Source organism: Tauraco erythrolophus, chromosome 2, assembly GCF_009769465.1.
Source record: "Tauraco erythrolophus isolate bTauEry1 chromosome 2, bTauEry1.pri, whole genome shotgun sequence".
Classification (NCBI taxonomy): Eukaryota; Metazoa; Chordata; class Aves; order Musophagiformes; family Musophagidae; genus Tauraco; species Tauraco erythrolophus.
Window position 1 is genome coordinate 64,352,043 of NC_141466.1, and position 19,402 is coordinate 64,371,444.

At 44.4% G+C, this 19,402-nt stretch overlaps 1 protein-coding gene across 1 annotated transcript in view; it reads left to right on the top strand.

The window, feature by feature from the left end:
* KLHL29 (kelch like family member 29) overlaps positions 1–19,402 on the top strand; it is a 259,548-nt gene that overhangs the window by 54,352 nt on the left and 185,794 nt on the right.

A 19,402-nucleotide genomic window follows, 5' to 3' on the forward strand; every position in this document is an offset into this window, starting at 1 on the left:
AGGGATTTGCTTCCTTGGTCATGGACCTGCATTTATTTATACAGAAACTGGTCTAAAGGTGTTTTAAAGGACAAGATTTTTTCCCCATAAGATGCAGAGCTGGAAAGGATCTTTCTGCTCTTTTAATCTAAATTTTTGACATTACATGGAATCACATTATTTTAAGTAGATGAAGCACTACCAAAAGACCAGACGGAGTTTTGATCCTCATCACTGTCTAAGGAAGCCCTTTCAGAATTTCATTTTTCTACTGGTGTGTTCACTGGCAAATCATGGCTACTTGTTATTGAGCAAACCTTGTTTTGTGTTTACTCCCCTGTATTAACAGAGAGCAATTACACATCTTCATGCTGTTACCTCTCTCGTATTGGCTTCCTATCCATGTGCTCTGTACAAAATCCACCTTCTATGGTGCCAAATTGAACGACAAACTTATCTCTGATGGAGAACACAGTTTGTAGCTTTTAAATTGAGACTATACCTGTTATAAACCACTGATATTTCAGACCTGGTGGGCTCACCAGGAGGATATTAATAGAATATCTAATATGTTTGTTTCTCTGTCGGCATCCTCTCAGTTTTGTTGTTAGTCTGAGTTATGAAAATTGGACCTGAAAGGAGTCCACAGCATGAAAGCTGCAGCATGTCAAGAAGGAGGTAAGAGAACTGCTCAGAATATCCTGGCTAGAGATTTCTCTGGATGAAGACGGAGGGAGAAAAATCCGCTTGTGCCCCTTCAAGTATGCTCTTCTTTGAATTACTACCTGGGTAAAAAACGAAGAAGTGTAACTTCTTCGGGCTGTAACTGAGAACTGTTAGGTCCTAAAACCAGAATCCAGGAGGATGCACTTTCAGGACCACTGAGATATTTTTTCCTTCCCTATTGCTGCTCTCTTCAATGCAAAAGCCAAGCAGACTCATGGCACAGAATCATAGAATCATAGAATCATAGAATGGTTAGGGTTGGAAGGGACCTCAAAGATCATCTAGTTCCAACCCCCCTGCCATGGGCAGGTAAACCCTCCACTACACCAGGGGAAGAGTCTGCCGAGCTGGGAAACTACCACAAGGCCAAAAGGGGTGTGTGTGCACGCTGCTGGTACACATGTGATTACAAATACAGTCCCACTTGTTGTTTTTGTAGCTGAATCAGTCCTTGAAATGGCTACTCTAGGTTCAGCATTTAAAGTAGTTCCAAAGACAGCAATTAAGCCCAAGTCAGCACGAAGTGAAGGGCCTTTGAACACATCGCCAATACCATGGTAAGCACGAGAGGCTGATATGACTGATCCATGGATTCAAGGAATTTATGTTCCCATTTCTGATAAAATGAGGCCCTGCAGTGTTGGTCCAGCCTAATGTAATAAGATTTGAGCCACTGGGCTTTTGTTTTTCCCTTACAGACTATTCCACTATTTTACAGCAGTCAGTAGAGAGTGTTTGATTAAACAGCCCTCCTCTTGCCTTTCAGTCAAGATATGGGGGCATGAGGCCATCCTGCTGCTGTTCATCTCTGTAGGACTTCACACAGTACATCCTTGATCCACAGCTCATAGGCTGGTAGGTGCTACAAGAGGAAAATGCGGGACGTGGGGAGGATGTCTGTCTATATTCAGAAAGATAGTCTTATGAACATAAGACCTGACAGCGATTGCATTTATTCCATCTGTTTCAGTTCCCCACCCAAACAGGCATACTTCTACCAAAGAGATAGATAAAATTACTTGTATGGTCTGCAGTTGAGCTACCAACAGAACATACATATATATATTGCATGAGCCAAGCCCTACTGTTCCTACTCAGCTCAGCTTCTCTCCATCATTTCAATTAGACAGTTTTGCTTTAGTGCGAGATGAGTAAGAATCGTGAGTTTTGGCCTGAGACTGCTTCAGCAGTTACATGTCACGCTTTATTTTACTGCGCAACGGTTTGCCAGATACACCATATTGGAGACACGTTGATCTTTGTCGCTTCCAAAACTGACACTTCCTTTTCCAGTCCTGCCTTTGAAACTCTTTCAGTTGGACAACATTGAGCTTTCGAAAAAATGCTTGTATTTCCCCACCTTTTGAAACAGTAGTTTAATTCAGGGGCTTAGTCAAGACTTCGGTCCTACTGATCCAACCATACTAGTTGAGGTCGTGATTTTTATTTAACTAAAGACCATAGTGATGCTGATATAAAGCCATATTGCAAACACGGATATACCCTTGGCTAATTTTATGATAGAATGGCTTTCCAAAACCTGTTTTTCACCCCATCAGCTATATTTCTGTGCTAATTGGTGTGTTAGCATTCTGGCGTTCTCTTTGCTGCAGCATTAGTCCTGGTCCTGTCAGCACAGCTTATGCCAGTACAACCCTCTAGTATAGGCAATGCCATAATCTGTTGTAAAACCATTATGAAAGGTCAGGAAAAGGTGATCTGCAGGACTTTAGTACAGAGTTTTAGGACATGTCCTGGTTGCTAGAATTTCAGTCAGTAAGGCACCTTCCCTAGTTGGCCAGAATTCAGGATATTTTGACTCCTTGCATGCTGTATTTTTAATCTTTTACGTATCAGGTGGGTCTGACAGAGAGTGGGATGCTAGGAGGAGAACGTGTCTTTCTATAAATTGTGACTTGAGACAAATAAAGCAGCTGCTGTTGGTCTTTGGCCTTGTTACCTCTGTACATTGTTTTATGTATCTGCCCTTTGGAACATGTGGAATTTGCATGCATAGGTGCCTTTTCCTTGTAAAACAAAATGAGGACAGCCTAATTTCATTTTTTACATTGAGAAGAGTTCCCTTTTTGTAGCCATTCTTTCCTTCTAACGTAGACCATTGCATTTATTTATGATTGTTTCATTTGGCGGTGGGTGAAATCAATAAATGCCATTGGTTTGTGCGTCCACTGGGATGTGCACATGAAGCTGTATCTCCTTCTCTGTAGCTCTTGTTAAAATACAAACCCATATTTATTTTCAGTATGAACAGAGCCAGAGAGAGAAGTTTATCCCAGTCTATTACCTTGAATGCGGCATTACCTAAAGGCTGATGATACAGAAATAATTGAAAGTAAGTACTGCAAAATTGTTGAAATAAATTTTGACATAAAAATGTAGGTTGGTTCATAAAAAGTTGCAGTGACAATAGGTTATAGTGACAGCTTTTCAACAACTGTATAAGCCTCCAGATGGAAGGGAATTTGGCTTAATGAATTATAGGCAGTCTGTGTAACACAAGCTCCTTTTATAGGAGCAGATCAGGAGGAAGAATAAACTTATTCATACTGGCATGTGTTAAATAACATCATTGTTAAAAACATGGAGTTGAAAAGAGACTGAGAAATACAGGACTTAAAAAAAGAGAAATAATCCACTGTTAATATCTCCAGACCTTTGGGCTCCCAAGCAGGACACTGGGCTGCTGTTGTTTCAGCATTATTTGATAACAAACACTGTCGTTGGCCAGCTGCGGAGGCTCACAGCCTTCTGGTGATGAGATGACCCCATTGCAGGACCTTCTTCTTTGTGTTTTCATCCTAAACTCATCAGAGGTGGGGCAAAAACCTCATGTTGTGGTTTTTCTTTGCTGCCTGGTGCAGTCTGCTAAGGAGGATGGGTGCAATGCCTGTTCATGCCTTCACATTCTCTCCCTGCATCTTTGCCCTGGGTACAGAGTAGCCTTTACTGGTAAAGGTTGTTACTTACACCTGAGGATGGATAGTCAGGACCCTTGAGAGCGGTTGTTTTTTTTTCCAAGCTGTGCCACAGACAGACTGCATGACCTTGGCAAATTACTTAATCTCTGCTTTCCCATCCAGAAAATTATGATGATACTTAACCTGCCTCCCAGGAGAAGCATTTGGACTTCATTAGGGATTAGGACATGCTTTTAGTTTAGTTAGTTGTGTTGAAATGTGCTTGGTAAGCAAAAGTTGTTGTTAAATAATGAATGAGGAGAAATGCTGTCAAAGTAATGTAAAGGACTGAGCCAGAGCTAAGAGCAGTAACCAAATAAAAATCACATGCGCCGTGATGTCAGAGCAGGGGAGTACGACTGAAAACTAAGAATAAGCAGCAGATGTCAGTGACTCATTAAAATAACAAACTTGTATTTCTAATTTTGTCAACGTACTGTGGCACTTTTGATAGGACGAATTAACTGCTGATGAGCTTGTAGGATTTTTTTTGCACATGGCGGTGAGTTAAGGACACAGTTGTAGGCTTCAGCCTGCGTTACTGAATCTGTGGCTTTTTTATGAGGCAGGGATTTAAGATTTAGAAATGCAGGGAATTTCTGTGAAACTAGTAGTCGTGGATTCATAAAATCATAGAATCATAGAATCATAGAATGGTTTGGGTTGGAAGGGGCCTCAAAGATCATCTAGTTCCAACCCCCCTGCCATGGGCAAGGACACCCTCCACTACATCAGGTTGCCCAAAGCCTCATCCAACCTGGCCTTGAACACTTGGGAATGGGGCATCCACAACTTCTCTGGCCAACCTGTTCCAGTGCCTCACCACCCTCAGAGTGAAGAATTTCTTCCTTAGATCTAATGTAAATCTACCCTCTTTCAGTAAGTTATTTGAGTGGAGAATGCTTTATCTTAGTAGGAGATATTTTTCTAGCAGGTCTGAGACTTTAGGTGTTTTCAGGTGGCCTATTTTGCATCTTCCAACTCCAGTGAGCAGCCATGTAATGGACGGATGCATTTACTGTGGATGTGGTACCAACACTAAATATTAGCTACTTTCTTACAACAATCAGAAAGATGTGCAGCCAAGCACTTAGTTATCCCACTCCTTGTTTCATGAGCACAGGCATCTTAATTGTACTGGCAAAGCAGATGCGTACGTTTTTTCAGCGCAACTGTGTGTTTTTGCCAATCCATCTCCTCAAACTCTGTGAGGGCTCATTTTTCTCAGCGTATATTATACTTAGCAGCACCTGGATCGTTACCCGTGCACCTCATGAAACTTTTTTTCTTATTAATTTTTCTAAATAACAGCCCGTGCCTGCCACATGTGGATAATAACACTTGCATCCTTGCGCAGGTAGAAGGAGTCTCTCAACAGCAGTCTTTTTTTTCCCTTTGCATCTCTAGAACAACCTAACAAAGTTTTTTTGAGATGGTTTTTCATACAGAGCCCTGACCTCCGCGCAGACACACTGCAGGGCGCTGGAGGTCCTGCCGAAGCCCAGCGCAGAGCCACGCCGCTGCTGCCGGCTTCTGCCCGCTGCCCCTGGCAAGCCAGCGAGAAGAGGGAGCCGAGCAGCTCCGCGGCGGCGCCGTCAGCCTTCGCCTCGCCCCAGGCATTGCGTCTTTCCCAGAGCACAACGGCGCATTGTACCACGCTGGATGACAAGCAGTTCTATATTAAGAGTAACGTGAAAACGCAGCTTATTGGAAGCCACAGGGTTGATTGAAAGCATAATAAGTGGCAGCCTACCAACAAAGATTGTTGCTCTGGGTAGATAATCTGATTAGTAAATATTTATTTCATTACAAAGTCTCTTTTATGGTTTGATCCGGGTTCAGTCAACAATTCTGAGTGACCTCTTCAGCATTTTAAATTGGATCTGGAGGTTCTGCCATTTGAACCAGGGATACCAGAAACAAATAAGAGGTTCAGTGCAACTGAAGGTAGTGGTATCAAATGCAATAGTATTTATTTAAAGAATCCTTGCAAGGCGTCTACTGTTTGATTAGGCAGTTTGTTTGCTTTGAACTCCTAACTCATTTAATCTTAAACTTGAGAAGATACAGAAATACTGTACCCATCGCGTGACAGTTAAGAAGTGTTAACTCTTCAATTACTACAGTGCAGGCACCCATTTCAGCAGTGCAGCTCACTAGCATGTCTCATAACCTAATGGCCAGCAAATTGCACTGTATCTGGATTCTTCAAGCCGTGTAGCAAATGCTTTTTGCCCAGGCGTGCCTGGTATAATCAGCTAAAAGAAGAAAGGGAAAACATACAATTTTTATCAGCTTTGCTGGTGCATTATATGTACCAAAGTGAAGCAAACAAATCGGGACATCTTAGTAGTTGCATTATAAATATATATTGCACAGTCATTGTTCTCAGCCTTCGTGAGCTCTTCAATGTAATGTTCAAGGTCTGCAGAAATAATAAAAGCATTTTGTCCAGTGGCGGTGTACCAGATGAATGAATGCAGATTTAAAGGAGAAGAGTGCAATACTTTCTCCCACTGGAGGCTGTGGTTTTAGCTTTAAATTCAGAAAATGCTTAAGAGAACCTTATGAAATGTAATAAAGTTCTCCTTCCCTGAGCTCACACTCTCAATTTGAAATTGTATTGAGGGAATTTGAGTTTCAATAGTGTCCTTACGGAGCAGCTATGCTTATTACTTAGATATTAGAGGTGCCCTGTTGATGTACAGGCATTTGAATTCCAAAGGGAAATAAAGTCTGTATTTTCAGCTTATTATTGTACAATATTGTAGGCACTCTGCAGTAAGTGTCTGAAAAAAATTGTTCTTTTTCCCTTCTAACTTTCACCACCTAATGTGTTGTCTTGGCTTCCTACCTCTGCTGTGAAAGAAAACATCAGCTTAAATTTTCAATTCCCTAGTAAGAGGTTACGTACATTATAACACTATTATAGATAATGTTGTTTATGTACTTAATTCTTTGTGCTGACAGTGGTGGCCACAGTTTGAAGTCGTCGTGCCACCTAGGTGCTCGAGGAAAGTACTAAAATTACCCAAGAGCAGGCTGAGAACCAGGCAGCATGTCCTCTCCTGTTTTGTCTCCTCCAACGCTGACTTTTAATGTCCTGCTAAGTTTGCCTTGTAAATACAGGTGCACACCAGCTAGCATAGCTGTAGGACGGCTCGCTCAAAGAAGCAGAAGCGAAACCATGTAGTAGGCACGTGGATGTACTCAAAAGGAGCTGCTCTGGGTAAAAATGCCTTGTCACATCCCTCACCGTCTCATTTTCACTTGCATATGCCCCTGTGGCGTCGTGGGAATACGCTTGCTCACAGCCTGGCTTGCAAACCCGAATCCCAATTGTCCTTCTTCCCACCCCACACGCTAGAAATGAAAAAAGGAAAAAGCAAACCCAAGCGAAAGCTCTCGGCTCTCTCTACTCTCCGCGTGAAATGGAGCATGGAGGAGAGTGCTCCAGGCAAGCAGCAGCTCCGAGTTAACCACCAGGTCAACGCGGAAAGCCGGGAGCTGGTCAGTGTGCTCCCAGCGTGTAACCGAGGCAATGCTCACCGCCTTTTGCAATGGATAGGTTTATTTATAAATGATGCATGAAGGGATTTTGAGGTCTGTGTAGGCAGTGCTGTGGCAGGATCAGAAAATACTTGAAGGTGTTCTTTCAGCCAAGCTTCTTGGCCATGTTTTCCCCACCTCAAAATAAGCCCCAAAATGAGAGGGAATGGGAAGATTTTTGCTGGACCTTGGAAGAAGTTTCTCCACTTCCCATTGCACAGCCATGAAACAAGGAACAAGCTATGCTGTGTATATTAGGAGAGCTCCTCTTCTCTATTTTGTTTCTTTCTATCCTCATCAAGTACAGCAATCTTGCTGCCAAACAAAAACTGAGGACAGAATTCACCCAACTGAAATCAGGGAGCTTTGGCATTGACTTCAGTCGGGATGGTAAGGAGCTGAGAGCACATGTGGGTTTTGGTTCAAGCTTCCTATGGGCAGCTTTGGTGCTTTCATACATGATTAGCCTACTTTGGGTTTCATTATGTCTGTTTAAACTATATGATTGGGGGGGGGCTTAGCCCCAGGGGTCGTTTAAGAGTGTTTGACAAAAGGCTATTTTAAATTAATTCTCTAAAGTGATAGTCTTGTCCCAGTTACATGAGCTGTGACCAACCTTAAAATTGTCATTTCCCCTCCACATTCCAAATAGTCAACTAAAGCAAAAATGGTCTGTCTTGCAGGGAAACAGATTATAGGACTGATTAAACTGTATGCATTTAATATGGGATCCATGTGTTAATTCTTAGCACAAATGAACAAACATCGCTTTCCATAGATACCCTGGTATTACTGCTGAAACTGGAAGCCCTTCTTCCCCCAGAGTACATCTGTTTAATTTTAGATAAATAGTTAAAAATGATGAAAAAATCCTTTTGACACGTAGAGGATTAAAACCAAAGATAACTGGGTTTTGTGCTACTACTATAAACACACCCTGAAACTGAAACTCAAGTGATCACCTTCTGGGTTTTGAGCCTTCAGCGACTGAGTTTTTCTCAACCAAAGCAGTTAAAAATCACTAATGAAAGTCGTATTCTTCGTTAGTCAGTGTACACCAAGAGCTGTGCCTCAATGGAAAACAACCTACCACTAGACTGCAGATAAATCTGCGGTTATTACAGCTGGCCATATGGCAATGATTTCAATTTTTTGGACCATATCTTTTGAGAGTCTGAAGAAGCACTGTATTAAAAAACAAACATTCTTGGGCAAACATGAAGCTGGCAGTATGGGAGAAGTCCAGTTTTATCACTGCTGTACCAGCTGTGCAAGTCTTCGTATTCAGCGATTGTATTTTGATTAAGGCAAGAGGTGGCTTCTCACTGCCTAAGAAAGATACCTTGCCTGAGCTGTCTCATGCTCGCATGTGCACATGTTTTAGGGTTCAAGCTATTTACGTGACTGTTTTTTGATCTCACAGAAAAACCCATTCCTGTTTGATGCCGTGTCCCTTTTGGATGTATTAATGATGTGATTGGATCTGCTTGTCAGATGAAATATAAAATCCTGATTATATCCATTTGTGTTCCTGTATACCCTTTCTGTTCTCTTTTTTTTCCCCTCCAACATGGATATTTTTAGCCCAAGAGCTCTAATTTGTGCAGCTCATTTACACTTCTTTTCTCCTTTTCCTTGGCTTCACTGTTCTTGTGCAGTAGCAGTCCCAAATTCTGTGTAAGGACAATGTGCTCAGCCTAGTAGCTGTCTTCTGCTGCCAGACATGGCAGTGGTGCTCAGGTTGTTCCTACCCTTGGAACGGTAAAAAATTCCTCTTCCCCTCTCTCTGGGTGACCCAGAAGCCTTCCTCCCCTTGCCTCGCTCTTCCACACATCCTGTCCTGCCTGTATCAGGAGGAGGAGGAGAATCACTCTTGGATTGTAGTATGTGTTAGGTCTTCCTGATGTAACGAGATACAAGACCCATAATAATTTATTTCGGTGTTAAATACTGATTTATTCTTTTCCATGACACACTTATTCAAAGCTTCATGCCATCAGGTTTCCACCATCTCTCTGTGTGCACGTGTTCACACATCAATACTCATTAATAATATTGGATGTCCCGTCAGTTCCCTGTATTGACACTGAAGTGGGCCATGCATTTAAAAGCATCTATTGACACTTAGGAATTGCCTGTATTAATCAAAGATTTTCTCCCATAGGAAGGAAGAGCCCACCCAGATAGACAAAAGGTCCTTCTGCGATGTGCAGCCTTTGCTGCTGAAACATAGACAGGAAAGAACATGCACTTTTCTACCCTGAAGAACAGGTCCCTACAAAGCCTGTAGGACACAACTCACTGAGATGTGTTGATGGCTGGAAGTCAGTTTGTGAGGTTTTCTACCCTTGGTTTCATGGATTGCTTAAAAGTAGTGAGGAAGCAGCTCTTCAAGTTGAAGCCCAGTACCATGGCTGCAATCTTTAGAGCCCTGGAGATGAGGAGGTAAGCTGGGGAAGCCTGAGCACGCCACGCAGGTTTAGCAGAATCACTCACTGAGATAACTGAATAGTATAGCCCATTCCACTACAGCCTGATAAGCTAATTGTTTATGCTGCATTTCTCCAGCAAAATGCATTTGTGTGCATTACGGCTAACAAACATACTGGCCAAATTCAAATGGGAGCTAAGACTATGTGCATTTCCAAGGAAGTTCATTGCTGAGAGATGAATTTCCCATGGTCTTTTCCTGTGCTTTAATTTCAATTTTATGGGGTTAAAGAGATTAATACACATTGGCTCAATGGCCGCACTCAGAGAGTAGTGGTCAACGGCTCAATGTCCAAGTGGAGACCGGTCACGAGTGGCGTCCCTCAGGGGTCCGTGTTGGGCCCGGCCCTCTTCAACATCTTTGTCGGTGACGTGGACAGTGGCATGGAGTGCACCCTCAGCAAGTTCGCCGATGACACCAAGCTGTGTGGTGCCGTTGACACGCTGGAAGGGAGGGATGCCATCCAGAGGGACCTTGACAGGCTGGAGAGGTGGGCCCGTACCAACCTCATGAAGTTTAACCAGGCCAAATGCAAGGTCCTACATCTGGGTCGTGGCAATCCCAGGCATAAATACAGACTGGGTGGTGATTGGATCGAGAGCAGCCCTGAGGAGAAGGACTTGGGAGTACTGGTGGACGAGAAGCTCAATATGAGCCGGCAATGTGCTCTTGCGGCCCAGAAGGCCAACCGCGTCCTGGGCTGCATCAAGAGGAGTGTGGCCAGCAGGTCGAGGGAGGTGATTCTCCCCCTCTACTCTGCCCTTGTGAGACCTCACTTGGAGTACTGCGTCCAGTTCTGGAGCCCCCAACATAAGAAGGACATGGACCAGTTGGAGAGGGTCCAGAGGAGGGCCACGAAGATGATAAGAGGGCTGGAGCACCTTTCCTATGAGGACAGGCTGAAAGAGTTGGGGCTGTTCAGCCTGGAGAAGAGGAGGCTCCGGGGTGACCTTATAGCGGTCTTCCAGTACCTCAAGGGGGCCTACAGGAAAGATGGGGAGAGGCTGTTCAGGAGGGCCAGTTATGATAGGACAAGGGGTAATGGTTTTAAAATAGAGGGAGGTAGGTTCAGGTTGGATATTAGGAAAAAATTTTTTACTATGAGAGTGGTAGAACACTGGAACAGGTTGCCCAGAGAGGTGGTGGATGCTCCATCCCTGGAGACGTTCAAGGCCAGGTTGGACAAGGCCCTGAGCAACCTGATCTAGTTGGAGATATCCCTGTTCCTTGCAGGGGGGTTGGACTAGATGACCTTCGAAGGTCCCTTCCAGCCCTAACCATTCTATGATTCTATGATTCTATGATTCTATGATTAGGTTGTTGATAGTGCATCCTGTAAACAGTGGGTCCTCTGTGGTTGGTAATGGCTGGCAGGAGGCTGTGGTGGCTTCCCCAGGCGGCGGTGCCGCATCAGGGCCTGTCAAATCCAACTAGTTCTGGGAGTTACTTTTCAGAGTGTTGGCAAGGAGTTTGCTGGAAAGAAGCAATTGCACAAGTAGCTTCTTTCGGGAAGAAGTAGATGGTCTGACTTGGAGGACAAGGAGTCAGCAAGCAATTTCTGGCATTTGCTAGCTCGCCGTGCTGCTGGCCCCTGTGACCTTGGGCAAACAGCTTAACCTCACACAGCGTTCCCCTCTGCTGCAAGTACTCTGCACTTCCGAAACAGAAAGGGTTTTGCACTCTCTGTAAACAAACCTCGTCCTGCTGTGGACGTCAGGAATCACGTCTCAAACTCCCCGTAACGTAGTTGGGTCAGGGCTGATAGTCCTGCTGGCCATGCTGTTGGGGCAGTTCCCTGCAGGCAGTTGGAGAGGATCCATGATTCAGCAGGGTTGTGCTGAGGCTTCTCGCTTTTGTAGGTTACTCTTTGGGGAGGAGGTATTTTGCAGCACTTGGGGTCTGGCCAGGGCAATGTGTATCCTCATATACACATTTTGAAGGGTGCTGACATGTGGCTATCCCAAAAAACTTCTGCTTTTGCAATGTCAGAGCTCCAGGAAGCTGCACACTGTCCTTTTGTCTGTCTCACATGGGTGATGTTAACCCATCAGCACTGCATCATCACTCATAATACAGTTCTGTGTTCCTGCTTGTGCAGTTTCTAGGTGGTACTTGCTGCTCCACCCAACTCACCACCCAAGGTTTGGCTAAGGTGCACTGTGGGGCACCAAAATAGCCTTAATTCTGCTCAACAGAGCTGTGAAGACCAGCCACAAACTGATGTTTGACCTCTTGTTTCACCTGAGGAAAGGGTGAGCCTAGCTTGCTTCCCTGGAATCCTTGTCATTGTAGTTGCTTTGCCCGTAGTTCACCAAAGGGTCTGGGCAGGGAGACAAGCTCAGGCTGGTGGGACTGCATCACTCCTTGGACATGGGATAAGCAGCATTTGGCACAGAGCTCTTGTGTGTGGAGAGGCATCAAGGCCCTGAGTAGAGACATGGATGCTTTTGCCATCACCATCCTCACTTGATGTTTGAAGAAGCCAAACATGAGCTCAAGAGAAGGGCTGTTGCACTGTAGAGTTTTGTAACCCCTAACATCTCCTGGTCACTGACTAACAACTTCAAGATGGGCAGATCCACTGTGGACCAAGTGGTGGTGGAGGACTCTCAGATCATCCTCCACATATTCTTTGTTTAAATATAGATGATGCTCATGAAATCCTGGTCTCCAGGGGTTTCTAAACTGTACTAGGACTCTTGATGGGATCCCTGTCTATGACTGCTACAGCTTTATGAATAACCAAGCCTACCAGCCTGTCGTCATGGAGGTCTTGGGGTGGTGTTCACCCATCATGCACTTGGCTTGTAAGTGACAGCAGGTCTGAATCAAGCTCCATGGTCACCATCAGCTACCACTTCAGTTTTGTCATACTGACTTCTCCAGTCTTTCCTTCAATTCTGCCCTCTGTTCATAGTTTTTTCCTAGCTTCCCTCTGTTAATGACTTCGTACTCATACTTTACATTTTTCTCAAATCTGTCTTCTACCGGCCCGTTTTGTGTCCTGTTTACTGTTGAAACTCCTTTGCGTTATGTATTCAGTAAGAAATGCCTCTCTCTATGAAACGCCGTCTGCCTGCAAACACCCTGTTTCCCTTAAGACTTTCAGCAATGATCTCTGAAAATATCCACACCACTTCACGGAGAGCTCGTCTCTGGTGTATTCAGATGTCAAACTGTTTGTGGCTCAGCTTGGAGCAGACACCATCTCATTTGTGTGCAAAGCCCTACTGTGCACATGGGACACTTCTCAATAAATAATAGCACCAGACTCGTCTCCTGCATCCTATGGTAAAATTGGAAAATCAACCCAAACTTTTCACAGTTGAGGACTGTCTCTCCTCGCTTTCTTCCCTGCATTTTAAGTTATTTTTTGCTGCGCTTCCATAAAGCTTTTGCAATTGCGTTCTCCAGTGTGTGAGAGCTCCCCTTGCACAAAATTGGGCTAAAAATGAGCTACGCATTTCCTATAGGGAATCGTCCTGGAAAGGGTGGAATTTCTTCTGACGGAGATGGCATTATGGTCTCTAATGCCACTTTTTTTTTCCAAGCCTGAAGGCTGGGTGAGATGGAGGGTGAGGTGATCAGCAGAAGGGTGTTGCACCTTCTCTGCCCTGAATCCACCATGGAGGTGGGGGATCTTACACCATCCCCATGAGGAAAGGAAGGACCTGTCTTCTGTCGTGGAGCTGGGGCCAAGCAGAGCTAGACTAAGTGTGCAGCACGTAGCTGTTACCCCTCAGTTTTCGTCCCATGCTCATTGCTACCGTGTCCAAACTCCTTGCATTGGTACAGCACTGAGCAACGTGGTGGCACATTGGCCACATGCTGTTTTCTTCATCCCCTCCTGCCTTGCTCCCTGCTATCTCCCTTCTCCACTGGTTGAGCTGCCTAATTCATCCTTGGATTTTTGCCTAATGGGGGAAAAGAAAGCAAAACAGGGGCTTTTAGGAGCCAGGGTAGCTGTTGCAATGAAATGGGAGGTATTGTGGAAATCAGCAAAGCAATTCCACCACAGCCATATCAAGGGAGCATAAGCTGTGGTGGAATCAGACAGCCTTCCACTCCACCTCTCCATAAAGCTGCTGATTTTAGTGTAAAAGTGTCTGTATTTGCAGGGGAGGTGTGTGTGGAAGCAAACAAGGCTCCGAAGGGGCTTGAGACGAAGGATGTCGTAAACCCACGGTAGCGGCGCTGTGTTGCTAGAGATGCCTGCGTTACTAGTACACCGTCCTGCTTTTCCACCTTTCGTCCCTGCTCTTCTTGAACAAGCAGGATATTTTGAGACATGAAAAATTCCTCTCTCCAAGGGACGTTGCATAGTTAAACCAGCAGCTAATCTGTGAGGCGACCAACCAACACCACCACCCGAGGGCTCTGGGTTTGTTTGTGCTTATGAGCGTGTCTGCACATCACAACCCCTTCTCTGCTCAAGAGCCACCAGAGTACTGTAATACAGACGAATCCTGCTCGTGTGCAGAAGCTGATGGCAAAACAAACCCTTACAGTCCTGACCTGCAGTTTGTACAGTAGATGTGTTTAAAATTAGGGCTTGGTGAATAATTGATCCGTCTGTTAGGCTGCCAAATCGGGAAAAAAAAAAAAAAAAAAAGCAGTTGTCATTTTAAATGCTCATAAATGACCGAACAGCACTGGGTTTGTTTTTTCCGATTGACATGGCAACAGCAAAATGGAGAGGGGAAAAAAGGTAAAGGGAGAACAAGGTTTTAGTGTCAAATGAAGGAGTCTGGTGCACTCAAAATGAAGCATTAGTCCATGGAAGAAAAGTGGAGGAAGGAAAGGCAGACTTTGCTGAGGGGGAGAATTGCATGGCTTCCCTTTCACACGATAGCTCAGTGATTCGAGTCTGCAGCCAGGATGGCACTGACTGGGGCTGCCATCCCTTTCCTGCCTGGTACAGCCTGGATCCGTCCCCCCATGACCAGCCAGCTCCGTGCACCCACTCTACTCCTCCTTCTGGGTCGATTGTCCCTGCTGGGTGCTTGCAGCAGCGAGGGGGATGTCCTCGCCATGGCATTACTCACACCTTCATATTCTCTTTCCTGATGAATAGTCAAAATACTTCTGTCACAGCAGGCTGTGCCAAGTGGGTTGCAGCCGTGTGAGAGTTCAGCCTTTCGCTTTCTCCTGAAAAGCGGAGGACTTGATTTGCGTCCACCTCTGAGCCAGGCTGTGGCAAGGCTCAAGCCCATTTCCACCTCTCAAGAGGACTATATTGAAGTTGGTTTCTCTTAATTTGTCCCATTTCACATCAACTCTGCTATGCACCAAACACATAAAACATGCTGTACATATACATGCCACTGTACAGCAGTAAGTAGAAATTACTACAAGTTTGTTCTTGTGGCAGATGTTCTTGCAACTCCCCAGAACAGAGCAGTGGGACATTAATGAAGAAAGGAAATTAAAATAGGCAGGAATAGCCCACCTGGCTTGATCTTACTCTGGATTGTTGGAGAAGAAAGCAGCAAGAGGCTGGGAAGCATGGTCAGGGATGGGGCTCTGCCATGAGAGTCCTTGGAGTGAGAAGACCTGACCTCAATCAGAATAAAATGGGGGGCCCCAAAGGATGGGCAACCCAGAGCCTTGGAAGTATGTACCATGAGGGATGGCCAGCTAGGTATCTTGGGCATAAATTGTGGTTGGCACTTTAATAATCTTGCAGCCCTTGCTTTGGCAGGCTGATAGATTTTTTCAGAATCAGGAGGACATTTGAAAAATGTATTTTCTGGACTAGGTTTTAATTTGGGGGCCTGTCAACCTTGGCACTGTCCTTTCTCTTTAAGTAAGGTGACCATGATGTCCTTAGCCTGTGCAATACGTGCCTCTGTGAGGGATTTAAATCTCTGAGACATAGTGTAATTCATGATGTTGTAAATATCTTCAGGTTTGCCAATTCTTGTGATTTGATTGCAAGTTTTGCAGTACCGTGTGATTTGGAAAGGTGATGAGAGAATGACGGTGGTTGATGTTGTTGTGACTTTTTTTCATTTGGCTTGAAAATCTCAATTGTGAAATTGTGAAGTTATGGGGGAATGTTTTTTGGGTTTTTTTCTTGGCTAATACTGAAGATCTATTAAAAGCGTCCCAAATGTGTTCTTTTTTTTACATACTTAGGAAAAGCAGTTGCATATGCCAAAAAAAATGCATTTCTATGGCTAAGGATCGGTACCAGAGAGCCCGATGGGCCCATCACCTCTGTCTGTGTTGCAAAGTCTGAAGCCAGGCTCCCCTCAAAGAGCTGTGGTGTTCTTTCTGTATTTGAGGACAGGTATGCATTTGATTGCACAAATGCATGTGCACTTGCAGCCCAGAAAGCCAACCATATCCTGGGCTGCATCCAAAGAAGTGTGGCCAGCAAGTCGAGGGAGGTGATTCTGCCCCTCTACTCTACTCTTGTGAGACCCCACCTGGAATACTGCATTCAGCTCTGGGATCCCCAACACAAGAAGGACATGGAGCTGCTGGAGCGGATCCAGAGGAGGGCCACGAAGATGATGCGAGGGCTGGAGCTCCTCTCCTCTAAAGACAGGCTGAGAGAGTTGGGGCTGTTCAGTCTGGAGAAGAGAAGGCTCCGGGATGATTTTATAGCAGCCTTCCAGTACCTGAAGGGAGCCTACAGGAAAGCTGGAGAGGGACTTTTGACAAGGATATATAGTGATAGGACAAGGGACAATGGCTTTAAACTGAAAGAGGGTAGATTTAGATTAGATCTAAGGTGAGGGTGGTGAGGCACTGGAACAGGTTGCCCAGAGAAGTTGTTGCTACCCCATCCCTGGAAGTGTTCAAGGCCAGGTTGGATGAGGCTTTGAGCAAGCTGGTGCAGTGGAGGGTGTCCCTGCCCATGGCAGGAAGGATGGAACTAGATGATCTTTGAGGTCCTTTCTAACCCAAACCATTCTATCATTCTATGAACCCAAACTGGTTCTTCGTATCTTCTTACTGCATTTCAGCAATATCATTTGTCTTCCTCATGTAGTTTGTATTTCACCTGTGTATCTCAACGAGAGCAGCCAGATTAGCCACATCTTCTGGTCAGTTGGGCATGGAGGATGTAGGCTACTTTCCTTGAATCTTTTTCCCAGGAATTGTGGCAGTGTCTCCTGCTGCTTCACATGGAGCTCCCTGTGCTCAGGTGTTTGATTTCTCCCAATCCTTCAGCATTAATAGTTTCCTTTGCCTCTCACTTGGCATCTCTTGCAAAATTAGAACTCTTCATGCAAATAAACATTGTTTGTATTAATAAGAAAAATAACAGCAAAAGTTAAGTCTTGGTTCTTTCACAGATGTGCAACAGCTTTTTCTAGCTGGAAGCGTATCCACTTGAGACTGCCCTTTCTCTTTTACCTTTAGGCTTTTATAGAAGTATGTCAATTTTCTTCCTCTCTTACACATTAACCTTTAGCAAGAAACAAGGTTGGGGGGTTTAGAAATCCAGATAGCTGATCTTTGCTGTTCTTTCCTTGTCAAACAAGGCTGTAATATCCTCAAAGAGATCCAGTGAGTGAGTGGAGCATCACCTCCCTTGCGCTTGCTCTCCTTGGTCTCTTTTCTCCCTGCCTGAAATGAGATTAAAAAATAAATTCATAAATATTCTCTCTTTGCTGCCTGCGTATCATATTTTTAAATTTCATTATGTAATAATTTCTTTCTTCACTTGCCTTCATCTGCTGTCTGGTCTTTTATGCGGGAAGATTGTCACCATCGTGACAGAGCCATCGTCCTACAAAGCCATTTTAAAGCACTTCTTTTTAAACCGACTCCTGCAAGCAGAACAAGAGAGGTTAATGCTGATAACTTCTGCTTTATCTCAGATTTTATGTATAGATCCTGGTGGACATTTTATTTACGCATATCTGCAAAATCAAATAATTTCCCAGTCAAGGTGCATACAGATTTCTTAAAGGCATGTGAAAACTCTGAACGGCTCTGAAAAGAAGAGTGAGCTCTGACAGACACGTAACAGAAAAACAGGCAGTTTTATTTTGGGCGGTTTTAGAACGTGTCCAGTTTAACAGCTTGAAATACTATAAATATTCACAGGCATTTTTCAAATAACATCAGATCTAATAGACGCTGTTTAAAGTTGCTAAACATTAGGCATTGTGTTATTCAACTGATCTTCTGAAAAATGCATTCTTCTTTTCTTGTAATTAATCTCATTAAAAAGTCTTTAGCTGGTATGGAGAAATAATGGGTCTTTAATGTTTTGTTTGATATTGAAAGCAAGTTTTATAGTGAGACATTAAAAAGTAGTTTTAATGTGCCGCTCAGCATGCGTGGGTACTCGCAATCAGTGATGCCTAATGGAAATGTGATCAAAATTGCAGCTTAGGCCAAAAAACTGCACGAGAAATGTGCAGAGGGAGGACAGGGTGGGTAACTTGGCACCTGGGGACCAGCATCCCCCTGCTCTGAACAGAACAGCCCCAGGGGAAGCAGCACGTCTTTAATGTCGGTAGTTCGTGGTTCAAGAAGTCACATATCCCATGCTACCAATGTGTGGTCCTATTTTATGAAAAATACATATATATTCTCCAAACTTTTCTTTTTTTTCCCCAGCATTTTTCATGATTCAGCAAAATTCTAAAAATCTGTGATCGTAAGCCTTCCTGTTTAAAAAGTAGATCTCAAAGTTTAGCCACAAGCCGAGTGAAATTGGCCACTAAACGTCTCTGAAATATCTTGTAATCACTTGAAACAGCTCGACTGGATCTTGTTCAAGCAGATGGATCTTACTCTTCTCTGGCTCTTGTTCAAACAGTTTCCCTGTCTGTTTTGGAAACAGGAACCACCTATTAGAAAAGCATCCAGAGACCTACAGGATCCTGTTAGAAGACAACTGTGAGCCAGCCAGCTCCCTGAGGAGGTGGTGTTAGCAAATGATAAGCTTTAGGCTAGTGAATAAGGATGAAAAAAGCGAATATTTAGTGTAAGAAACCTCTCACTGAAAATAATGTAAAGTTACTATATTGGTGTTTATTGCCAAAGTTAACCACCAATTTATTTTGCTTACAGGTAGCAGGGTGTCAGAAACTGTACAATAGACGTGCAGGGGGTATGTTGGGAATTAAATAAGGTTTTTGATACGGTCACATGTGACATTTTCTTAAGTAAACCAAGGAAGTGTTGTTGAGTTGAGAGAGCAGCCCAAGGCAAGGCTTTGCATGGGCTGGCCTGTGCCAAGGCTGTCCCCTGCTTCCCTTACTGGCCCTCACAGTGCTGGCACGTGTGGATGGAGATGTGTGGGGAGGAGATGAAGGGGTTGGAGAAAACCGTGGCTGCTTTCAGTTGATCGCCTGGTTTATCAGTGCAATGCAATTCTGTATGTAGAAGTGGAAGCAGGAAGGAAAAAGAAACGCCCAAATGCACAAATGGAAAAGGGGAATTCGCTGTCTGGAAAGCGATACTGAAAGAGGAGCTTTAAGTCAGCTGGTAGGAAAATCTGGTGACAGATGCAGTTAAGCACTGGATTGGGCTCCTTGGCAGAGTTTTGAATCATCTTCTTAGGAGACCTTTGAAAACTGATGAAACGTGCACCAGGGGCAGGCTATGTTTGTGGGTACCACTTTTGAGCTGGCTGGTAGAGCTCCTTCCAGCTTTCTGCTTACTCTGTTTTCTGATAATACCTTGCAGATTGGGCTTATCTTACCGAATC